This window comes from Rhododendron vialii, chromosome 11a (assembly GCF_030253575.1).
Source record: "Rhododendron vialii isolate Sample 1 chromosome 11a, ASM3025357v1".
Taxonomy (NCBI): domain Eukaryota; kingdom Viridiplantae; phylum Streptophyta; class Magnoliopsida; order Ericales; family Ericaceae; genus Rhododendron; species Rhododendron vialii.
In genome coordinates this window covers 32435727-32454067 of record NC_080567.1, presented here as the reverse complement: position 1 = coordinate 32454067, position 18341 = coordinate 32435727, and the positions used below count along the sequence as shown (strand labels likewise).

The 18341-nt window shown below is 47.6% G+C and overlaps 1 protein-coding gene and 1 long non-coding RNA gene across 2 annotated transcripts in view; one reads left to right on the top strand and one right to left on the bottom strand.

Annotated features, from left to right (window-relative positions):
* Positions 1-18341, bottom strand: part of LOC131308066 (uncharacterized) — a 133193-nt gene that overhangs the window by 85192 nt on the left and 29660 nt on the right. The window lies entirely within an intron of this gene.
* Positions 15107-17050, top strand: LOC131308076 (uncharacterized). The gene is made up of 2 exons (XR_009194282.1): positions 15107-16469; positions 16823-17050. It is a non-coding gene; the product is annotated as an uncharacterized LOC131308076 (long non-coding RNA).

Below are 18341 nucleotides of genomic sequence, written 5' to 3'. Positions count from 1 at the left end.
TGCCTAGAACCGCCTCCTTAGGTTTTCGGTCTAGCAGGCCGCTCTAACTTTTGCTTGGAATCGCCCACCCTTGTGGTTTTCGACCCAACGAGCATCTCTCAGGGAAAATAACGTTTGAGCTGGTCCAGGTTGACCAGGTTGTTGAATTCATTGCCGTCGAGGTCGATGAGCTTAGCAGCACCCCCGGATAGGATGGTCTTGATGATGTATGGCCCGGATCGCTTCGGCCTGAATTTCCCACGAGGATCAAACACTGGAGCCCGGATCTCCTTTGTGACCATGTCTCCTTCGACCAAGCCCCTGGACTTCACCTTTTTGTTGAATGCACGGGCAATTCGACGCTGATACCCCTGAACATGATACAAAGCCCGGAGTCTTCTCTCATCAAACAACATCAACTCGATAAACCTTCCGCTTAACCAGTCAGATTCCTCAAGACCGCTTTCGACCATGACTCTCAGCGACGGTACCTCGAGCTCGATGGGAAGTACCGCCTCCATCCCATAGACTAAAGAGAAAGGAGTTGCACCAGTTGAAGTGCGAATAGATGTCTGGTACCCCCAGAGGGCGAGAGGCAGCTGCTCGTGCCAATCCCTTGCAGACTCGGCAGTCTTCTTGATGATCATCTCGACATTCTTGTTCGCAGCTTCGACCGCCCCATTTGTTTGCGGGCGATAGGTCGTTGAATGGTGGATCTCGATACCAAATTCCTCGAAGAGCTCCAGAACCCTCCCCTTGAAATGGCTCCCATTATCGGATACGAACGCCTGAGGAACTCCGTACCGGTAAATGATGTTCTTCCGAATGAATTGAGCAACCTGAACCGTTGTCAGCGTCTTGTAGGATTCGGCCTCGACCCACTTGGTGAAGTAGTCTATCGCCACTAGTATGAACTTGTGGCCGTTTGAAGCAGACGGTCTGATCATCCCGATAACATCGATGCCCCAAACAGAGAACGGCCACGGCGAAGTCATGCCATACTGCTTAGACGGAGGGACATGCTGCAAATTTGCGTGGATTTGACACTTGTAACAGCGCCGGACATAGTCGATGCACTGCGTCTCCATTGTAGACCAGTAGTAACCCTGCCTGAGGATTTTCCTGGCGAGCATGACGCCGCTCATGTGAGGCCCGCAGACTCCTTCGTGAACCTCCTCCATTATCCTTGTTGCCTCGGCGCCGTTGACACAGAGCTTGTGCATCCCACAGTGCGACCTTCGATACAGCTTCCCTCCACAGATGATGTACTGCGAAGCTAACCTCTGCAAGGCAATCCGATCCTTTTTCGTGGCCTCAGCAGGAAACTCTCCACGCTCCACAAAGTTCCAAATGTCATGGTACCATGGTAGGCCATCATCGACATCATCAATGGCGTTGATATACTCGTACGCGGGCATGTCCCTCTGTTCAATTACGATCGGCCGCAACTTAACTCCTATTGGAAGTTCGATCATTGAAGCCAAAGTCGCCAAAGCATCGGCGAACTGATTCTTCAAGCGTGGGACATGGGTGAAAGTCACCTTATTGAAGCGAGGAATCAGTTCTTCCAAATCTTGGTGATAAGGCCTCAGCTTTTCCTCACGAACCTTCCAATCTCCATTGGCTTGGGAAACCACCAAGTTCGAATCGCCAATTACTTCCAACTTCTCGACTCCTAAAGCGATAGCAGCTTCCATTCCGACGATGCAGGCCTCATACTCGGCTTGATTGTTGGTGACATCAAAATTCAGCTTGAAGGCGAGCGGAATGTGAGCACCGGCGGGTGTGATCAACAACACTCCAATCCCAAACCCTCTCTGGTTAGCAGCCCCATCGAAATAGAGCGTCCATACTTCTTCGACTACTGTTAGAACCTCTTCGTCGGGGAATGTGAAATCCACGTCTTTCGGGCCGTCGATCGGGTGATCAGCTAAAAATTCGGCCACAGCGCGCCCCTTTACAGACTTCCTCGTGACATGTTGGAGTTCGAACTCAGCCAGCAGAAGCAACCAACGTGCTAGCTTATGGGTGAGCGCCGGCTTCTCGAACAGATACTTGATAGGATCCATCCGAGAAATCAGTCTCACCGAATAGGCTAGCATGTAGTGTCTAAGCTTTCTTGTAGCCGAAACTAGCGCCCAACACGTCTTTTCCAGAGGGGTATAGCGCTCCTCAGATCCGACCATCTTCTTGCTCAGGTAGTACACAGCCTTCTCGACCCCATTGCTTCCTTCCTGTGCTAGCAGACACCCCATGGCTGTTGAAGAAACGGACAGATAGAGAATCAAAGGCCGACCCGGCGTTGTGGGCACGCTACCCGAAAATCGCTCGATCTTTGGGTTCCCTTTTTAAAGACTGGGCGCGGCCCTCTTTTGAAAATGCGCGGCGAAACGCCTCGATTCAGAGTCGCCACTCGGGTTTTAGCGGCAGGAACACCCAAGGAACCGAACTCGAAAACGTTTTTGCCACGTTTGTTTGATTTTGAAAAGGCTTGTAGACTGGTCCGTCGTCACCTTCGATATCTGAGGTTCGGGAGCCATGTTACGAGAAGGGAAGGGTTTTATGGCACCCCTCTCGCCCAATCCGGAGATCGGTCTCTACTCAGGCATTTTTGTAAAGCGTTTGCATTTTTCTCTCATTTAATCATTTTTTAGCCAGTTAGGGCGGGGGAACAGTTAATGGGGATTAAAGTACTGTAACAAGTTGTGATTTATGGCAAAATGTATATGGATGGTTTGATTGCAATGCTAAATATAGATTGAGAACAAGCACTGAGTATCCCAAGCAAACTGCAGTACGCTGTCACAAGGTGACGTGAGCAGATTCTGCCAACATGCACTGGTCGAGCCACTGCATGGTGACACAACCTGCGCACGCCACATATAAATTGGCGTACTCCACTTTTTGGATCTCTCAGTCTTTGTTTGCAACCCTCTGGGCTCTGGAAAGGGACCAGCGCACACCCAGGGCAAACCACGCAGTTTAATATAGCAGAATATACACAGTCACAGGCAAAATGAATGGCTTTAGGCCATGAAAGAAAGCAGAACGCCCCAAAACAGTGTGAGACATAAGATAGGCCTAGCTTACGCTTCATGTGCAAGGGCCAGTCACTGGACCTAGAGGACTGCTGCCGTACGCCAGTGTGTTACTGCCGTACGCCACTTGTCATTTGATTCCAGTGTTTGGCTTTGCATCATCTGGGTTCTGGAACATGACCAGAAGGATCCCAGAGGCCTTTATATGACAGAAATGAAAAAGATAGGATATTACCACTAAACAGTTCTAAATGTGGAAAGCAGTAAACCGGTTATTAGCATGCTAAGGTGATCGACAGAAAGATAAAACAAAAAGGAATGACGATCCATGATCCCCACGCCAGTTGTGCCCATGCTGCCATGACTGGCGTACGGCGTTTGTAAACTGGCGTGCGCCACGTATCGTTGCATACGATTATTGTGTTTTTACCAGGTCAAGGCCAGGACTAGTATTATTTACCAGCCTGGGCCTTGCTGGTTCCCCTCAGGGGCCGAGAACAGAAAGGAATGCAAAGGTGGTATACCTTTTTGTATGGAGGTTTGGAGGAGATATTGAGCTTATGGGTTGAAGATGGAGGCTAAGAAGGTAACTGTGTGTCAGCAGGGTGTATGGAGGTGGGTTATTTTCCTTTCTCTTTCAATGGAAGAAGAGGGAGCAAGAAGAGAGGAGAAGAGAGCCTTGTGCTTCTTAATGATGCTAACCCCTTGCAAATGAATGCAAGGGGGGTATTTATAGAGGGGGAGTGACTGAGATCAGTCTGGTCTAAGGCCCTGTTTGGCTGGTTTAGGGAAGGTTGGAGCCTCCCATGCATTAAATGCATGGGACTTGCCTTGATGGGGGGTGTAGGAGAGAGGGGGAGCGGGCCTGGCCGAAAGCGGTCATCAGGGACACTGTGGCCGACGTCAGGGTGGCACAAAAGTCCCGCCCAAGTTGCTGAATAAAGTTGATTTGACTGGGTTTGACTGGCGTGCGCCACTAGTAACTGGCGTGCGCCAGTACAAGATGGGCCACTGGTCGATGATTGACACGTGGCAGGTGACTGGCGTACGCCTCCAGGACACTGGCGTATGCCAATTGGGTTTTGCTGGGGCTGTTTGGCTCTGGTTTGAAGGGTTCGATATGGGTTTTGAGAGAGGTTCGGGACGCTCAAAGCTCAACCACACCTTTGTCCTTAAACTGTTTTCGACTAAAATCATCACTGGGGAAATAAAAGATCGACAAATAACATTATCTGGACAGTCCAGAATGGGGTGTCTACAGAAGCCCCCCTTTGACGGCACTTGACGCACCATTGACTGGAGACAAGTAACGTCAAAGGTTTCCTAGACACCCTCTTCAAGGCTATCCAGAACGCAAGAAATTTTGAAGAACCTGTTTGATTCGATGTCGGGGCGGATAGACCGCTGCTTCGCTGCCTTGGATAGCCAGATCACGGAATGTGGACTCTCCTGGGGAATGCTCCTTTTGCACAAGCATCGACTCTGTTGGGGAAAGCAGATTGTGGGACGGATAGATCGTCTTCGCACACCCTAGAAAACGGCTGATGGATAAAACGGATAAAACGGCTGATGAACTGGACTTTCCCTAGAAAACTTCGCACACCCTTTTCAGACTTGGGTGGTTCCATCTCAAGGATTGCTTTGATTTTGGAAGGATCCACTTCGATTCCCCTTGCGGTGATCAGAAACCCCAACATTTTGCCTGACGTGACCCCAAACGTGCATTTTTGTGGGTTCAGGCGCACATTGTACTTGCGGAGCCTTTCGAGAAATTGCCTGAGTGTCGGGAGATAGTCTTTTTCCTCTTTTGCCTTCACAATCATGTCATCGACGTAGATCTCGACGGTCTTGTGGATAAAATCGTGAAACAAGGTCGTTTGAGCCCGTTGGAAAGTGCACCCGGCGTTCTTCAGTCCAAACGGCATCTTTACATAGCAGTAAGTCCCCCATTCCGTGACAAATGTCATTTTCTCTTGGTCCTCGGGTGCCACAGAGATCTGGTTGTATCCGGAGAATCCGTCGACAAAAGAGAGCAAGGCATGCCCCGCCGTGTTGTCCACAAGCACGTCAATGTGTGGCAAGGGAAAACTGTCTTTGGGGCTTGCCTTGTTTAAGTCCCGAAAGTCGACGCAGACTCGGATCTTTCCATCCTTCTTAGGAACGGGCACAATGTTGGCCACCCATTTGGGGTATTCTGCAACCCTTATGAACCCTGCATCAATCTGTTTGGTAACTTCTTCCTTAATCTTCTGAACCCAATCCGGCCTCATCCTGCGGAGTTTCTGTTTGACGGGGACAGCCCCAGGCTCTAACGGGATTCGATGCTGCACTATTTCAGGATCAATGCCGGGCATATCCTTGTGGGACCACACGAAAACCTCGGGAAATTCCTTGAGAAGCTCGATAGTTCCGGCATGACTTTCCGGGGATAGATTTGCACCGATTTGCATCATGCGGGGGTCATCCTCGTTTATCAAATTTATACAAATTACTTCTTCTTTTAGAGGCTGAGCACGCCTTTCGTCTTCCTTTTCGATGAGGGAACGCAACTCAGCCGGGATGTCCCCGTCGAAGTTTGTTCCTTCATCGTCAGGGTCGACACAGTTTATATAGAAGCTAGCAAAGTAGTCAGAAGTAGGGTCATGCATTTCATAAAACCCCACGGGGTTGCCAAGTACAACAGACTCGAACTCGAAGTAAAAGCTACGACGTGGAGGGCCTAGAGGCACAAGCTCCGACTCTGAGCTAGACTTAGACTCTGTGTCAGACTCAGACTCATCGTCAATGCATGTTAGACGCGGAGTGAAAATGCAGTTATTGAGACTTCCCTGTGCCTTCACGATGAGGGAGGTAGGATCCTCAAGAGTATCTGGGGAGTCGGGCCCGAGCATCAGCACTTCAACTTCTTCGCCCTTGCCAACCAAACCTACTTGGGAGAACAGCATCTCCAGATTCCCTTGATCAAAAGCCTTCAGCCAGTCAAACTCCTCTTTGGCCTGACCCAGCTGCTTCTCGAACTCCTTTTTGGCCAGTTTTTCTTCGGCCGTCTCTTCATCGGACCATGTGTCCGCAGCAAATATTTCAAACCCTGGCAGCCAAGTGGAAGTCTCTGGATCCCAAAACGGCTCTATCTGTCCCGAATAAGCAGAGCCTCCTCCCTCTCGCACAAAGTAGCTGTCGGGGTTACCAAAAAGGGTTCGAGGTTTTCCCGTGTCTTTCCTCTTTTCGGCGTCTTTGGCCGGTGGAGTGTAACCAAGACCAAAGCGTCCGTTGTTGGAAGGAAAAACAGGGAACTCGGCGATCCCCTGTTGGTTGGCCCCGAGTCCTAGGCCTGGCATGAATGACATCTTCCTCATCATTTCGAGGACAGTTGAGCTTATGGTGAAGTCATCATCCATGGCAATGGCGAGGACTGAGCCAGATGTGTCGAAAGAGAAACCCCCGAAGTCCAAGTTTTCTTCCCCGTGCATAATGCCCAAGACGGGCGTGCCGTCATCCGTGAGCGGGCGGATCCCCGAGTCTGCGCAGATTGTTAAGGTTCCGGTAGGCAGCCCCAGCATGACTTTCTGGTGCAGGGTTGAAGGTACAGCCATAATGTCGGCCCTATGAAGCCAAGGCCTGCCCAGCAGCAGGTTAAAGGTGGCGGGGACGTCGACCACGTGGAACTCTACATCCATTTCGAAACCCTCAGCATCCAGTTTCAGCATCAGAGTTCCTTCCACCATGCGGCGAGTGCTGTCGTATGCCTTGACGGCCAGATTGGAGGGCGTTAGGTCACTCTTTGAGAATCCCAAACGGTAGGCAACCCTCATCGGGCAAACGTTGATGGCCGAGCCGTTATCTATCAGCACGGTTGGCACCCAATGTCCCCGGCACTTGACGGTGATGTGCAGCGGGCGGTTGTGAGCGGTTCCTTCAACGGGCAGATCCCTCTCGGTGAAAGTGACGGAGTGTTTAGAGAGAAGTGGCAGCACGAGAGCAATCATGGCCTCGGGGGTGATGTCGATCGGTACAGTGAGCCGGGCCAACGCGGAAGACAGCTTCTCACGATGCTCCTTTGATGACGATATCAGACCCCAGATAGAGACAGCGGCAGGAATCCGCTCGAGCTGTTTCAAAATGGCGTCTTCTTCTAGAACCCCATTCGGAAAGAGCGGATCAGTTCTCTGAGCAGCGGGAACAGTGGCTTTCTGACCGGGCGGATTGGACGAGCTTCCAGCCTGGAGATTGGAGGGCTGAAACACTCGGCCACTCCTAGTGACATTGGCCACGTCCCACCAAGATGATGAGTCAATAGAATCCCACAGATCGGCCGGTACTTCTTCTAGCTTGCGCTTCCTTTTGTCCGTTGATGCCACCGTTGCAGTCGAATCTGTCCCCAGAGTGGTATCCCATTCCAAGTCCTCCATCACTAGACCCTCCCAAAAGGCGGGATCCTGTGCAGCCTCTTCTTCAAATGGTGCTCCCGGGTTAGTGACGAATGGAACGTCCCAAAATCCTCCATCGACGAGAGCAGTATTGACGGTCCATACTTCGTTCCCCATGTTTAGGTCGACAATGTTGTCGACGTTCCAAATATCAGCGGGCGGTGAGGTCTTAATAGCTTCTTCTGCATCCCAGAGATCGGCCGGAAGCGCATCTAGAACCATGATTGAGCAGTCATCCCCGGGGGCTGTAATGACAGGACGCGGCCGTTCCACAGAAACAACGTCGAGGGTAGGATCACACTCATGGATGCGACGGTCGAGCGTGTCAGCAATAACATTTACCAAGGGCAACATGGCGCCTAGCGGGCGACGAACTTCGGGCACAACCTCCCCCTCTTGGAACTGGTCCCAGTACTTCTCATCAAAGTCGTTTTGGTCCACATCCGCCTCGAGGCGCTGCCCCAATTGCCATCCATCAGGCTGTGGGTCCCACACGTACTCCTCGGCTTCCACTTCGACGGGGTTTAATTCGGGCTGGTAAAAGAGCGCGAACAAAGAGAGACCATCCAGAGGGTCAGCCTGCGCTGCGTTCCATTCTTCCTGCCACTGGTCTAGCCACATTTGATTGACCTGAGGGTGCGCGGGGAATCCCATGTTGTACTGTTCAGTCCAATCACTGCAAAGTTCTTCCCATTCCTTGGCTCTGTCCTCCATGGCCTAACCGGCCGCCATCATGTTAATGCTTGGTTCGGAGGGAAAGGGTACAATTGGTCTTGGGTTGAAGGTTGAGGTAATATGGTCGGTAGGGTTGAATATGGTGGAGCTGAGGTTTATCTGGTTCACTTGAGGGTTAGGGTCATGTTTGGGTAAGGAGTTGGAAATGACATTGGGCTTTGTGGGTGGAGTTGGAAGGGTGCCATTGTCCACCAAATCCTGTATCGCATGACGGAGGCGGTAGCAGGAATCGGTGTAATGGCCGGGCATTTGATGGTACGCACAGAAAGCGTTGGGGTTATGGCTAGGGGGTGGACTTTGAGGAAGTGGAGTTGGGGCTAGAGGCCTGAGGTGCCCGGTTTTGATTAGCTTCTCCAACACCGAGGAGAGAGGGGCCTTGAAGTTGGCGAAGTTGCGGGGTTGATTGCGGTTTCGGGGTCTTTGAGGGGTTTGAACTTGGTTAATGTAGGCAATGTGGTTAGAGCTTTGGGCAGAGGGGTTGTTAGCAGAGTTCGCATTGGCGTAGCTGTTGCCACCGAACAGAGCAGTGCTGTTCCCGGTGTACGCACGGGGCTTTGATTTTGAGGCTGAGGTGGAGGAGGAATTGTCACTCCTAGGCAGAACGCCGGTTTGAAGGGCTTCTTCGATGGCCAGCCCGGAGTCATAGAAGGTTTCGAAGTTTGCGCCCTGAACCAACACAAGGTTTTTGGCGAAGTCGGGCTGCAGATTACGGGAGATGATGCGGATCTGATCCTTCTCGCTTGGGCGGTCGGGCATGAGAGCGGCCTTGGCTCTCCATCTTTGGATAAAGTCTGCAAAGGACTCCTTTGCAGTCATCTTGGTGGATTCCAACTTCCGAGTGGTCATTTTGAGTTGGGCGTTGTAGCTATACTGGGCATTGAAGGCCGTGCCGATGTCCTCCCAGGTCCGCCTCTTGGCGATGTCGAGGGACAGAAACCATTGAAAGGCGGGGCCGGCCAGAGTTTGCGGAAATAGTTGAGCCATGGCATCCTCCTCGACGCCATGCAGCTTCATGGCTCCATGATAGGCCAACAAGTGAGTTTTCGGGTCTCCAGTCCCGTCGAATTTTGCAAAGTCGGGCATTTTGAACCGATCGGGCAGCCGAGCATTCGGAAATGGGCAGAGGCGGTCCATGTCTAGTACTCCCGACCCTTTTCTTTCAGATTTGGCGACGGCATCTTCCAACTTGGCCATTTTGGCGACCAAAGCTGCCATTTCTGGGCTTGGAGCGGGATTCTCAACCAGTGGTTCCTCTTGGCCGGCGGCTCCCTGTTCGCGCCTTTCACCGCCTTCCCCTCCTGCTACCAGGGGAAGTCGCTCCTCGATTAGGGTTTGGAGATTGGCCATAGAAGCGTCGGCCTGGTCGGCTCTCTGTTGCATGATGGCCAGGTTGCGCTGCAAATCGGCTAGGACGGTTGCAAGATTCGGAGGTGGGACATCCGCCATGGCTAGTACTTCTGTTTTAACAAGCTTAGGAGATGTTGGCGGAGATGGAGTAGACGGAGGGGACTCGTGCGGAGTAGTTGGCGGCAAATCCTCTCGTGACACTGTGCAGGCCAGAGCTTCCGTTGCGGTCGACTGAAAAACGAACCCCAAATCAGATCCTCAAACAGACTCGGCGGACGGTCCCAAGCAGGTTTGGCTCTTGATCTCGAAATTCTGCTTTGACATCGGCATGACTAGACGGCAAAGTACAAGAGCTCAGTGACAGCCTGCAGCCATTTTATTTGAAAGAAAATGCGGGAATTGAAAAATGATTATGCCAACGTCGTCGGTGTCCTCCTAGACTCTAGAACTAGGGGGAGTCTGCTTTACGCCATTCGGACAGTTGCCATGGAATCCTCGGATTTCTTTTCGACGGTGTATCCTTGATTGAATCGAATGTTACTAAGAGATGCCAAAACAGCCTAAGCCTTCTGACTTTCTCCCTTTTCGAAGTTTCAAAGTCTGATTTTGGAACAACTCGGTGTAGATGTCATGATACCGTAACCGAAGTGGCGCAGGCAGCACTGTGCCGGAGCCTGGTGTAAGTGATTAGCACTTTTAACCTGAGTGGTGTAAGCATCATGCCATGTTCTCCGTTGTTCCTAGTTTTCGGTTTGAAACCTCGATGGGGTTTTAGACGAGGACTTAGAAAGTATTGATTTCCCGAAGTCTCATTGATTAAGGACTTTGAAAATTTTAGTAACGTGCAACATCGAGATGCACGACTCGTCATCGGTCCAAGGCAAACGCCGAGTGGGCGCAAGACAGACCCGACAAAAGACATCCTAAAAGCCGCCCTAGCATGCTCCTACGCAAAGCGATCATGAATGTATGTACAGGCATGCGATATGGAAAGCGGTAACACATAGAAAGGATATGGGGTTAGAAGCAACTAATCCTACCCTGCGGGTTCCTGTCTTAGGTTGAAAGGTTCTAATGCATTGTACACGCTGTAGAGGCCGGTTTTGGCTAAAAGGGGTTCCTCTGACTAGAGCCGCGATATACCTCCCATTGCAACGCGTAGAGCAAAGCAATGGTCGAACGGTAGTACGACTCATCATCGTCCAAGGTTGTTGGGCGTTCGAGGACCCCGGGCTCCAGTAAACTGTGTCGGTTACCCAAAACACCTCAACGGGGCTGACCAACCATCGATACGAACGGAAAAATGCCGAAGAATGAATCAATGAGAGAAAATGCAACGCTTTTGAAAACAAATCCCTTTTGAAGCTTGGCTCACTTTTGTTAATTGGTACTTGGAGAAAACTACACAAGAGAACAATAGTAAAAGCCCCAGTTCGGATTGGTCGGATGCTGAGATCCTGTTACGTTACCATTCCGTTCTTCAGCAGCGCGAAGCGTACTGTTTTGACAAGCTTTTGAGAACTGTTCCATTATGTTTTAATCGCCAAATATCAACCAACGCAATGGTCCCCAGCAGAGTCGCCACTGTGGGCACGCGCCCCCGGAAATTTTATTCGTAAAATTGGGCGCGGCCCTCTTTGTTTGGAAAAAGCGCGGCGAAATGCTTCGATTCAGAGTCGCCACTCGGGTTTTAGCGGTGAGAGCACCCAAGGAACCGAACTCGAAAAACGTTGGCCACGTTTGTTTGATTTTGAAAAGGCTTGTAGACTGGTCCGTCGTCACCTTCGATATCTGAGGTTCGGGAGCCATGTTACGAGAGGGGAAGGGTTTTATGGCACCCCTCTCGCCCAATCCGGAGATCGGTCTCTACTCAGGCATTTTTATAAAGCGTTTGCATTTTTCTCTCATTTAATCATTTTTTAGCCAGTTAGGGCGGGGGAACAGTTAATGGGGATTAAAGTATTGTAACAAGTTGTGATTTATGGCAAAATGTATATGAACGGTTTGATTGCAATGCTAAATATAGATTGAGAACAAGCACTGAGTATCCCGAGCAAACTGCAGTACGCTGTCACAAGGTGACGTGAGCAGATTCTGCCAACATGCACTGGTCGAGCCACTGCATGGTGACACAACCTGCGCACGCCACATATAAACTGGCGTACTCCACTTTTTGGATCTCTCAGTCTTTGTTTGCAACCCTCTGGGCTCTGGAAAGGGACCAGTGCACACCCAGGGCAAACCACGCAGTTTAATATAGCAGAATATACACAGTCACAGGCAAAATGAATGGCTTTAGGCCATGAAAGAAAGCAGAACGCCCCAAAACAGTGCGACACATAAGATAGGCCTAGCTCACGCTTCATGTGCAAGGGCCAGTCACTGGACCCAGAGGACTGCTGCCGTACGCCAGTGTGTTACTGCCGTACGCCACTTGTCATTTGATTCCAGTGTTTGGCTTTGCATCATCTGGGTTCTGGAACATGACCAGAAGGATCCCAGAGGCCTTTATATGACAGAAATGAAAAAGATAGGATATTACCGCTAAACAGTTCTAAATATGGAAAGCAGTAAACCGGTTATTAGCATGCTAAGGTGATCGACAGAAAGATAAAACAAAAAGGAATGACGATCCATGATCCCCACGCCAGTTGTGCCCATACTGCCATGACTGGCGTACGGCGTTTATAAACTGGCCTGCGCCACGTATCGTTGCATACGATTATTGTGTTTTTACCAGTTCAAGGCCAGGACTAGTTTTATTTACCAGCCTGGGCCCTGCTGGTTCCCCTCAGGGGCCGAGAACAGAAAGGAATGCAAAGGTGGTATACCTTTTGGGTATTGAAGTTTGAAGGTGGTTTAGAGCCTAAATGGTTGAAGATGGATGTTGTATGGTGACTGGATATCAGTGGAGGTATATGGAAGTAGGCTTCTTTCCTTTCTCTTTCAATGGAAGAAGAAGAAGAAAGCAAGAAGAGAGGAGAGGAGAGCTTTTGCTTCTTGATGATGCTAACCCCTTGCAAATGAATGCAAGGGGGGTATTTATAGGGGGAGAAGACTGAGATCAGTCTGGGACCAAGGCCTTGTTTGGCTGGTTGGAAGAGGAAGGGAGCCTTCCATGCATTAAATGCATGGGACTTGGCTTGATGGGGGGTGTAGGAGAGAGGGGGAGCGCCCTTGCCGAAAGTAGTCATCAGGGACACTGTGACCGACGTCAGGGTGGCACAAAAGTCCCGCCCAAGTTGCTGAATAAAGTTGATTTGACTGGGTTTGACTGGCGTGCGCCACTATGAACTGGCGTGCGCCAGTAAAAGATGGGCCACTGGTCGATGACTGACACGTGGCAGGTGACTGGCGTACGCCTCCAGGACACTGGCGTATGCCAATTGGGTTTTGCTGGGGCTGTTTGGCTCTGGTTTGAAGGGTTTGAAAGGTGTTTGAGAGAGGTTCGGGACGCTCAAAGCTCAACCACACCTTTGTCCTCAAACTGTTTTCGACTAAGATCATCATTGGGGAAATAAAAAGATTGACAAATAACGTTATCTGGACAGTCCAGAATGGGGTGTCTACAACTAAAAGCTGGGGTCAACATTTTGATTGGATTGAAATCTCAAAATTCTTGTAATGCCATTGTTTCCAAATGGGGGGTACTTCCTTAAGTAAAGAAAAGGTAAAAGAAATGTTTAAAATGCAATCTTTACTTAAGTTTAGAGAATGAAAATAAGATGTTGTGGAGATTTGCCAGAGCAGAAGGAGATTTGCCCGAGCAGAAGGAGATTTGCCCGAGTAGAAGCAGAATTGCCCGAGCAAAAGGCAGGCAGCCAAGGCAGAAGATGACGGCCAAACATCGAGCTATTGAGCTCGGCATCGATGTCAAGAGAGAAGGTCCATCGATGCCGAGCCCCTTAGTGGTCCAGTCCCTTAACCACCTTGGCATCGATGGGATGTATTGTGTTACATCGATGCCGAGCCCCATAGTAGAGCACTCTAAGGCCGTTGTCATCGATGCCGAGCTACTTAAGAGCGAATTTTCTGAGCATCTTGGGAATATTCCAGGCGCGGATCTCCGGAGTATAAAAGCTTATGTCATTGTTTTGTAAAACAAGTAGATAGATTCAAGTAGCACAATTTTCTAGATCTAGATTAGATTTCATTGCAATTCAAATTGTTCTTGAGTGTTCTTCATTTTCAGTTTTAAAAATTTTAATTTCTGCCTTTAGTTGTTAGTTTTTGATATTGTTGCTTTAATTAAAGTTGTTTCTTTACTCCCGATCTATCTTAATCTCTAATTTTCTTCTAGTCTTGTTATTTCAATCATGTTAAGTAAATTTTTGCTTGCTCTTTTCTCTCTAGATATGGGTGAGTAGTTTCAAGAGTTAGGTCATGGGGTGATTAGCACCTCATGGCTCGGGCGAAAATTACATTTTGTACCCAATAAAGCTTTAATCTTTGATTTGAATATTGATGTGGGGTTCGGGTTTGTTTATCAAATTACCAAGGTGTTAACCTCTTTGATCATGTGTAGGTGGGAGCATCGCCTACCCACCACACATGATGCTTAGAGCTCTGTCGCTCGAGGTATTTGCCAAATGAATTCTAGAGCTAGCTTGGTTCTCAAATCATTTTATCTTCCGATTTGAGAACTTTAATCAAGTATCTTAAATTGTGTAATTGGGTGAAAAGTGTGATTTAGCTCGAGTCTTGAGTGTTAATAATTCCTAGACCTAGCCTATCTTTTCTCTAGTTAATTCGTTTTTAATTTAGCCTTTTATTTCCACCGTTTAAAGTAAAACAAAGTTGGCTGTCTTAAGGCCGAAAGCCCTTACTTGCATCTACAAATCCGATCAAGCCATATAATTATTCCCTTGGGTACGATCCCGGATTTTCGATTTATTATGCTTCAATCGACGTGTTAAACCCTACGCTTGGGGTATTATTCCACATTATCATCGGAGTAATCGAAGCACTAAGTTACCCCTTGTTATGTTAAAATTAGTTTTCGAACTTGGAGAAAAAATAATGCGATCTCTCTCTCTCTCAAACACCCCTCGTTCTCCTCCACCCTATACCCATCCTCGCCACTAATCAGAGTCAGCAACATGCTCAGTTTGACTCAAACCCACCCACACCCATCTTGCCCCACCCCTAACTTAGCGTCTCGTGCCACTCTACTCCATCCGCCCCCTCGCACGACACCACGTTGCAAATCTGCCGCCCCAGATGTGGAATTTCTCAAAACATATGAGAAATAAGAAAGAAAATGAAAGAAAACACAGGAAAAATTTTCGTGAGAGAAATTGATATTGCTATTCTTGATTACATCACTGAATATACTCCACTAACTATGCTTGCACAAACAAAATCTTAATCGACTTAATTGTGCTTAGCTGTAACATCCATTTATCTTTGAAGTGCTTAAATGTTATATTTAATAACTTAAGGGCTAAAGTGCAATTTTTTTTTAAATTTGTGCATGTGTGCCGTGTGTGTGTGCTGAGGTGTTGTGTGTGTGTGTGTCTTTTAAATCAAAAAGAAAAAAAGAAAGAAAACCCATCAGGAGGGTTTTGTTCCAACGTGGAGAGAGAGAGAGAGAGAGAGAGAGAGAGAGAGAGAGAGAGAGAGAGAGAGAGAGAGAGAGAGACGGTGGAAAGAAGAGGATGAAGAGTGATTGAAACCTCAATTCAGTAGGTAATTTTCAGTTCCTTTTGCTTAATTTCGTGTATGCTCTGCATAATGATAATCAGTTGCTGGACAGATTCGTACAGCTCTGAGTTTGTCTATTTTCTCACCCTTTTATGTCGAAATTTACTTGGGTTTCTTCATGAAATCTGAACTACATTTGATGCTTGTTCTTTTGGCTTTGGAATCACTTGAAAAGGTTAAGAACTCAATTTACTGTGAATTTTCGAATGTTGGTCTGATCCTGAGGATCTGTTTTGAGACAGATTTGTGAATTTGTTGTGTTTGCCTATTTTTATCATCAACACGCCGACCATGTTATTTTTTGGTAATTTTACTGGAGATGCCTCTGTGAGTGTAGTATATGCTGTAAAAATTTCAGAATTTTCTGAATAGTATGGAAAAAGATAAAAATCATGAACCGAACTGGTGTCTGATTCGCGTCTGTGCAGACAGCACAGACACGTGTTGGAAAAACGGGCATAACTTCTTGCTCTGGTATCGGTTTTACGCACCGTTTCTTGATTCCGAAACTAGACTCGTATATCTTTCTGAATCTATAAAGATTGTGCCTTAGTTTGGTCTGAGCAAAATCAGTTTTGGTTCCGAAGTTTATTGTTAGTGATTCTGAAATTCTGGGCAGGTTTTGTAGCTGTGTTCTTCATCAATTTTGTCATAGTTAAATATACTTGCTGACTATGGGTTCTCATGAGTCTTAAACCTTGATCAGTTGGTGTTGTTTTGGCGTTGGAAATATTAGAAAAGATTAAGTGTGTGATTTTTAATGAGCATTCGATCGCAGACTGTTCTGCTGGGTCTGTAGTTTCTGTTTTAGATGTGTAATTTCAATTGAGCATATCTTAGTCATTCGGAGTCCAATTTGAGCAAATTTTATATCTAGATTGATGTACTAGAGGACTTCTTGCTAGTGGTGGTGGTCTTGTAGTATTCTTTGAAACCTATAGAGAAGTATGGCCAAAATACGATAGACTGTCTGGCTGAATTTTGGTGTTTCCGACACATAATTCGTTTGGTGGTTCTTCTATATAGTGTGTTTGTGAAATTCTTGGTTTTGGGTACGAATTGGTAAATTTACTTTTGTTCGGCAATTGCTATATAGTTGAATTGATGCAGAACATTGTTAATGTATTTGTTAAAGCCTTTCAAGTATTTCTATACTAAAATGTTTGGCTTGTGGATAGGTGACGAGTCGGTGAGTCAAGGAGCACCGAAATCATAGTTGTACTTTCTTTTGGAGTACAAGGTGAGTGTTTGATTCATAGATGTTGTTCTATATTGAATTGAACTTGATTGTTGACTTAGTGCCCGGTGATTGGCTTTATGCCAAAAGGCTTTTATGCCTTAAATTATTGGCTGTGTGCCCGGTGATTGGCTTTATGCCATATGACTTTATGCCTTAAACTATTGGTTGTGTGCCCGGTGATTGGCTTAATGCCAAAAGGCTTTATGCCTTAAATTATTGGCTGTGTGCCCGGTGTTGCTTTTAATTGCTTGGTTCACTGTTTGACTGGTTGAGATATATCTTTTAGCTGTACCTTTAATATGGAACTGCATCTATGTCTCATAAACACTCCTGGATTCCATTTTGGAATCCAGTTTTGCAGGCGTTGTAGATATCCACTGCTGATCGTCGTGGGGTTGTACGCTCGCTTAGGGTAGCATGTCGGAAAGGCTGGACTAGTTTGGCAAAATTTTGTAAATAGGGATGTAGTGCAGCCTATGTTTATATTTGGTTTATTGAATAGTTTAATGCTTTCTTAAGACTTCCGCTGTGTTTGTAAGAACGTTAAGTTTTGCGTTATCAATAAAATGGCTGTTGGTTAACTTAATTGCTAGAACTTGAGTTATAGAAATGGGTTGGTGGTTGATGTTGCACCCTCACGTCGGTTTGGGCTCATTTGAGTGCTGGCCCGGGGTGGGGTGTGACATTAGCTGTCACCAAAATATCTCATACAAGGAAAATAATTTACTGTGAGCACAACACCTCCGACATCACCACGTCCTGGCTATTCGCCGGAGTTAACCAAGGCCCCTCTAGCAAGTCGAACATCGTCGATCGAACCGGGCTGGTCCAACAATTGATGGAGCTCGAAAACCAAGTTAACAACCACTTTCTCCACCTCCCTCGGCCGTTTGTCCAAAATCTCAGTCCAAATCATAGTTGGGGAGATGGGTTTGTAAAATTAGGGAAAGGAGAAGGAGATGGGTTTTGAAATTTCTGGATTTGGGGATAAGTGGGGGAGATGAAGTAGCAGGGAGAGAGTAGTAGAAATGAGAGGAGAAGGGAATGGGGATGGGTTTGAAATTTCTGGGTTTGGGTTTAGGGATTAGTGGGGGGAGTAGGAAAGAGAGAGAGGAGGGGTATTTTAGGGTTAAAATTTTTTTCCCGTCCAAGTTAACTCTTTTCCATCCAAAATGTTAACATTTCTTAACGGAATTGAACGGAAGGGATGTAGTTGATGAGTTCTGATAGTTTAAGGGGTGAGGTTAATGAGTTTTAAACGCGAAGGGATCATGTTAAAAAATGTGATAGTTGAAGGGGTGTATTTGGAAATAACCCAAATCTTTGTACTCTTAAGGAGGCTTTGTGGGTATGCTAGATCCACGACAACTTACCATAAATAATGCCACGACAATTTTGGCCACTTGACATTTTTATTCTCTCCAACAACATTAATGCTCTCTTTCTCTTTCATCTGTTTCCAGATTTCCTCTCTCTTATTTTTTGCATCCCTATTTAGAGTCCGTTCCAGAAAACAAATAAAATCTTATTTTTTATCCAATAATAAGGGTTATTCCAAAAAAATAAGAAGGTGATACTTATTTTTTCAAAATTTACATAGGTACCAATGGGCGCCGGGGAGGGAAATCGTACCGACGGCCGCGCTGGGCCATCTTTGGCCACCGAACGGCCGATCCGAGCCGTCCAAAAATTCTATAAAAAAAAACCGATGGGGCTCTCGCGGGAATCAATGACATCCGAGGTGTGTAGGGTGCTTAATACGAGCACCCCTTTTTCATGTAAGTTGGTTGATCATATATACACAGAAAAGGGGTGCTCGGATCAAGCACTTTACACACCTCGGATGCCATTGATTCTCACGTAGGCCTCCTC